Here is a 7,181-nt window from a genome sequence, read left to right on the forward strand (position 1 = left end):
AGTACGGGGAAAGCAGTGTCACAGGCGACGTAGTGAATCCAACCGCGTTGCGTAAGCCACTCGGTAGCAAACGCCACCGGTGACTAGATCGTCCACGCTGGCAAAGTGTGCAGTCCTTGTATAAACCGCCGGAAGAAACGTGTCGCTACCTTCGGTAACATCGATAAGTTAATCGTACAAAGCACTTGGCGAGATGTATCGATACAGGCAAGCACACCCATCGAGCTGCGGTGTCCGAGTGGTTAAGGAGTTGGACTCGAAATCCAATGGGGTTTCCCCGCACAGGTTCGAATCCTGTCCGCAGCGAAAATTTTTCTTAACAAGAAACAATAACGAATGACAAGATATTGCTATCATGATGCCATAATTTACTGGTAGATCAAAACTGCATTCATGTAATAGTATTTTGTAAATACAACTAATTTTCTCAATACCGAAAATGTTCAGGTTTTCCTTTACGTATTTACGAAAATTAAGACTTCTAGAAACAAAAAAAAAACTCTCATTGTCATTTCACGTACCGTAACTTGCAAATTTTATGTAATAATCCTCCTGTAAATCGCGTTAGGTGCTCGTTATTGAGAGGAAACTACACCATCGAAATAGCTCACTTACAGATTACAATTCTGTGAACTAATACGTGAAACATAGATAAAAATTGTTTAAGTGACTAGAGGTCCTGTAGATTAATGCATATGCAAAAGAACAGATGAAATTGTTTAGCTTCAACTGTCTCCGACTCGGTACTACCTAACAAGGGAGAGAAATCCAATGAAAGACACATGCAGCTTAGATGCCAGTTTTACATGGGAAACGACTCCCATACAACGAAGATCGAATTTCGGAAACTGGTTTTCACAAGATAAGGACTACAGCGGTTTGCTGAACCGATCGCAATTCCGTTTCAGCCGCGCTCGCGAGTGGCCGCTGTTAACTGTTGCGCTGCACTTCAGTGTTTACATCGCTGTACTTGTGCTTCGCCGAGTGCCGTCCGTCCGTTAATCTCCGTGTTCGTTCCTGTTCCTTGTGATCTGATCGCTCTTTCTGGTCTTGCTGCTGCTACTTGGAATTTCGGTTGTTTAACCGAAATTGCTTCGCTGGATTAACCATGGCTACAAACCTCAGGAAGAATACTCTGGTATTTGCTTTTGACAAAGAATCCCGTCCTGTTCAGCCGACATCCCTGGAAATAGATGACTGGATTACACAGGTAATTGGTCTAAATTCTGAAACCGTTCATACCTGGCAACTGGATCAGGAAAAATACTGTGTTTTTGTCAAGTTAATCAGTGCTTCGACTGTTGATAAAGTGTTACGAAAGTGGGGCTATGAAGTAGATTTTGTGCATAGAAATGGTTATAAAAGTAAGGTTTCCATCTATAGAGCGGACATTCATTACAAAACCGTTCGTGTCTTGAATCTCCCCATTGAAATTGAAAATGATAAGATTAAGGAAGCTCTTTTAAACTACGGTGACGTTAAATCAATTGCAAATGAAAGATGGTCGCCTCGCTTTAAACTGCAGTGTTTTAACGGGGTCCGCTGTGTAGAGATGGACGTTAAGACGAATATCCCGTCTCACATAACTGTTTGTGGGTATAAGGCACAAATTGTTTATACAGGTCAGGAAGCTACATGTCATATATGTAACGAAACCGGCCACTTCAGACAGGAATGTCCGCGGCGAACTGTTGTGCTTAAAAGTAATTTGATACAGCGTCAGAAGCTTACCTTAAATGATCTGTTACCAAAGAATAGCCCGGAACAACTGGTTGAGGATGTTAACGCAGCGGGACAAGCTGATGTCTCCCTTCACGATAACAGTCAATTTCCCCCGTTAACAACAAAAGGAAACCCCGTTGCCACTACTCGTGAAACTGAAATGCAACCGAAAAAACGACCTCTGGAGATAACTGATAGTTGTTCAGAGGACGAGCTGTCTTGTCCCACTCCCTCACTTCGCAAGCAAAAACAGTGCGATGAGAAGGCAGAGGAACCTGAAGGCAAAATGCGAATGGAAACTAATGAACAGAAAGATAATACACATACGGTACCAGAAAATGAAAGGGGTGTAAGCAGCATTAATTTGCAAGAAACAACAGGTGCAGTAGCCGATTGCAAAGATCAGAATCTATCTGTTAATAAACAAATTCAGGGAGAGGATGCAAAACTGCAGTCTCCATTTGTTTCCCTCGATCAGAAAGTGAGTGAAATTAATAAAGAACGAGGAAGTGGTGGCCAAACTGAAATCACGGTCAACACCTCAGGGCAGGCGCCGGCAACCGAAATTGCTAAAGCGTCTGCTGCTGCTCCAGATAAGCCGCGAAGTAAAATACCGACGCAACCAAATGAGAATGTAGCTCGTAACCAAGGGAGGGGAAAATCCAGTAGGGGCGACCCAAGCCCAAAGAATGTTCAGTCCGAAACGGTCGTACACGAATCACTGGAGGAAAAATCAGAAAATTTACCAGGAAATCAGTCTGCTTGCGGTACAAGAGAAAACATCAGAAGTAGAAAAAAAACGGGACAGTAACTAATAAACTGATTGAAGTGTTATTCCATGTTCAGCTTTCCGAGAAAACTGTTACAGCTTAACTGAGCCCTGAACCACAGTAAACTAAATTAGTTCAACAAAACAACTACATAGTGACAGCACAATGACGCAATCTTATTCTGTCACCACTATAAACATAAATAAAATCACGACCGGTTTGAAATTATCGGCCCTTAAGGAATTTTTGTACGAATCCGCGACTGATATTGCCCTGTTACAAGAAGTTCTAATTTCGGATTTGGTAATTCCCGGTTTTGTCAGTTACATAAATGTGTCTCCCGAAACAAGTGTTGGAACAGCTATTTTGGTAAGGGAAGGGATTACAGTAAGCGAGGTGGAACGACTGGAATCCGGAAGGGGAATAGGACTAAATATCTATGATGTGACTATCATCAACTTGTACGCCCCTTCAGGAAGTTCTCATCGAGCTGACAGGGCACGTTTCTTCAAAGACGACTTGATATACTTGTTAAGGAAATCACCAAGACAGTTATTACTTGGAGGTGATTTTAATTGTGTAAATCGAAAAGATCAGTTACCTAATTTTAATTTTTCAAGTGAACTAAAACAATTAGTTACTGGTTTAGAATTAAAGGATATATGGGAAATCAAATACCCCTCCATTGTTGAGTTCACTTATGTCACGGCAACATCACGTAGCAGGATTGATAGACTATATATTTCTAAAAATCTTGTAACTTCCGTGACAAAAGTAGAAACCATTCCTACGTACTTTTCAGACCATTCAAGTGTCTTAGCTTGCATAAATCTAACAAGACAGCCGGTTCGCCGATTCAAGAATCAGTGGAATTTGAACACTTCCTTGTTAGTTAATCATGATTTAGAAGATCTGATTAAAGAAACATGGGCAATATGCCTGCGAGCCCGTAGTAGATATGCCACTGCTATTGACTGGTGGGTTAAAATGGCAAAGCCAAAGTTGAGGAAAGTTCTTATTCAATACAGTGCCCAGAGCGCAAGGGAAATGAAATGCACTATAGAGTATTACTATTCCGTTTTGAGAGATCTGTATGATCAAGTCTCAGCAGGTTCCTCACTTCGGATAGCAGACATCAAAAAAGTCAAAGCCAAGTTACTTAATATCAAGAGAAGTCAAATGGAAGGGTTGAAAATAAAATCGAAGGCAAATTCGGTGTCAGCAGATGAAACTACTTCCCTATATCATTTAGTGAAGCATACGAAAAACGGGAGAAGGACTTTTATTGAAGAAATTCGAACAAAACACGGCACGATTCTCAGAACCCAGCAGGATATCATGGACGAGATTTATCGCTATTATTGCGAGCTATATTCTGTACATCAAAGTAGTGATGCTTCCTTGGAAGAATTCCTTGACATCCTAGCCCCACAGCTGACAGAAGATGACAACGAAAATTTTCTCGAGGTTGTCAGTGAAGAAGACGTGTATGAGACTCTGTGCGCCTCGCCACCAAAAAAATCCCCAGGACCGGATGGTCTGCCAGCAGAATTTTACATCCGTTACTGGCCAATAGTGGGTGCGAAAATCACGGACATTGTAAATGAGGTTATTCAGGGTAAAATGATTCCGGCTGAGTTTAAGGAGAATAAAATAGTTCTGGTGCCAAAAAATAATGGAAACAAAGATTTAAATAATTTTCGTCCAATTTCACTGCTGAATTCTGATTATAAATTAATAGCTAGAATAATAAACAAGAGAATTTCATGCCTTACAGATAAAATTATTAGTCAACATCAGAACTGTGCGCAAGGCAGAACCATTTTTCAAAATCTAGCGGAATTCAGGGATATCATTGCAATAACTTCTGTAACAAACATAAAGTGTGCTTTATTGTTTTTAGATTTTTATAAGGCGTTCGATGTAGTAAACCATGAATATCTTCTACAGACATTGAAGAAAATAGGTTTCAACGATAGGGTTATACAGTTGATTAAGAACATAGCAACTGGAATAAATGCTAAAATAGCGGTGAATTGTCAACAATCCAGGCCGATGCAAATACAACGAGGTGTTCCTCAAGGAAGTCCTCTGTCCATGTCGCTCTTCGCAATTTCGCTGGAACCTTTCCTCCGACATGTCCATGCTACATTAAAAGGCTTAACATTATCAGGAAACAAAACAGTTATAAGAGCCTATGCTGACGATATAGGGGTCATTATAAGGAATAATGACGAGGTAACCACGCTAGCAACAGTGATTGATTCGTACTGCAGAGCATCTGGAGCCAATGCAAACGGAAAAAAAAGTAAGATGTTAAATCTCAGAGGTTTTGATAATATCAGCGTCGAGTGGGCAAGCTTAGTCCGACAACATAAAACACTTGGGATCACCCTGACAGCATGCCCTATGAAAAATGACGGCTTTAAATTGGAAAGTTGCAGCAGATAAAGTGCAAGGAGCCATTGTAGAGAATTTAACTCGATATATGAACCAAGTTCAAAGAACACAGTATATCAACTCATGCATCCTTGCTAAGGCTTATTATACTGCCCAGCTGTTTCCAATACCAAGAATGATAGCGAGGAGAATAATGTCCAAAATCACAAAATTTTTGTGGAGAGGTGAAGTGTTCAGAGTACCTGCTAAAGTAGCCACTTTAGATCCTAAAAATGGTGGACTAGGATTAACTGATATAACGGATAAAGCCTCTGCTCTTTTTATCAAAAGACAAGTTAATTTAATAAGAGACTCGCGAGAAAGCATAACCAGCCAACTTTTCGACATCATTAAACCTCCAAGCCTGCTTCCCCCGATTGACGTGCAGAATATCAACAGTCGCTTACAGCACGTGAGGATTTTCTATGTTGAGTTTAGTTATGTCAGTGTCGAACTCAGGCAGTCCCGACACTTAACATCGAGAGCCATAATGCGGGAACGAAAGAAAAGCGAAGGAAGAAACAAAATAGAACGACAGTTTCCAAACATTGAGTGGACTGAGATTTGGAAAAACATTAGTTCTAATGTGCTCACGTCCAATATAAAAACGTCATCGTACAAGACAGTTAACACCATAGTTAGCACCAATGAAAGACTGCACGCAATCGGACTCTGTGAAACAAATTTATGTCAACAATGTCATCTAGTTGACACAGTAATTCATCGATATACTTGCAGTGGTCACAAGAATAGTTGGAAGTGGATCCGGGAGCAAATAGCTCTGATTACAAGAACATCACCTGAGTATATATCGCTGTCATTGATACACAGGCCTGAAGCACGCTATTTCCCAGAAGCAAAAAATAACGCTGTGTACTGGTTGCTGGGAAATTTTGTTAACTACGTCCTTAACAAATTAGGATCCGATAGCATCATAGAGTTCAAGGTACACATGCTGCGTGAGTTCCACAAAATTAGAAGCTATTCGAATCACAAGAAAAAGTTCGGTAATATGCTAAAAATTGTATTTGAAAGAATGGGCATTGGTTAATATAAAAAAGAAGACTGTGTTGACAGTGATGTATTGTAGTTACCTTAAGGATACTATTTAAGATTTTACAGTATATTTATGATGTGTGCTTTCTCTACTTCAGAGAGTAGTTTTTTGAAATTTATAATCTAATGTACAGAACTTATGTGACATTGAGATTGTGTGCCTAATAGTGCCAAACAAATCATGAAAGGTGCATTATTGGCTTATACTAGAAATTTGGAAATAGACAGTTTTTATAGAAATCTCCTTATCGATTGGTTAAAACCATAAGATACTATCCGATAAATGTAATATTCAATGGCTGGCACATTGCCCTGTTCATTTTTGCAGTGAAAGACTGATTATATAGATCTGATCACTTCAAATACTTAGATTCAATTAATGTCCAGAAAGTGTAGTTGGAAGGCTAGTCAACTTTATTATATATCTCCTTTCCGCCATTCTCAAGTATTTATGTTTAATTTAATTCTTTCTGGTGATTTAGTCAGTAACACAATCTTTTGTTGTCTTTCCTTAATGTCAGCGCAATTGAAATGATCAAACCGCTTTGTTTAAATAACTTCATGTATGTATAACTTAGTATGTATTTGCAATGTGGAACATTGTTTTTTTAATAAAGGTTTTATAAAAAAAAAAAAAAAAAAAGTGGTTAAGGAGTTGGACTCGAAATCCAATGGGGTTTCCCCGCACAGGTTCGAATCCTGTCCGCAGCGAAAATTTTTCTTAACAAGAAACAATAACGAATGACAAGATATTGCTATCATGATGCCATAATTTACTGGTAGATCAAAACTGCATTCATGTAATAGTATTTTGTAAATACAACTAATTTTCTCAATACCGAAAATGTTCAGGTTTTCCTTTACGTATTTACGAAAATTAAGACTTCTAGAAACAAAAAAAAAACTCTCATTGTCATTTCACGTACCGTAACTTGCAAATTTTATGTAATAATCCTCCTGTAAATGGCGTTAGGTGCTCGTTATTGAGAGGAAACTACACCATCGAAATAGCTCACTTACAGATTACAATTCTGTGAACTAATACGTGAAACATAGATAAAAATTGTTTAAGTGACTAGAGGTCCTGTAGATTAATGCGTATGCAAAAGAACAGATGAAATTGTTTAGCTTCAACTGTCTCCGACTCGGTACTACCTAACAAGGGAGAGAAATCCAATGAAAGACACATGCAGC

General features: G+C 39.2%; 1 non-coding gene across 1 annotated transcript; it reads left to right on the top strand.

The window, feature by feature from the left end:
• The first annotated feature begins 224 nt into the window (after window positions 1-224).
• Trnas-cga (transfer RNA serine (anticodon CGA)) lies at window positions 225-306 on the top strand. Its single transcript has one exon. It is a non-coding gene; the product is annotated as a tRNA-Ser (tRNA).
• Window positions 307-7,181: the final 6,875 nt, after the last annotated feature.

Source organism: Schistocerca serialis, chromosome 1 (genome assembly GCF_023864345.2).
Source record: "Schistocerca serialis cubense isolate TAMUIC-IGC-003099 chromosome 1, iqSchSeri2.2, whole genome shotgun sequence".
NCBI lineage: Eukaryota > Metazoa > Arthropoda > Insecta > Orthoptera > Acrididae > Schistocerca > Schistocerca serialis.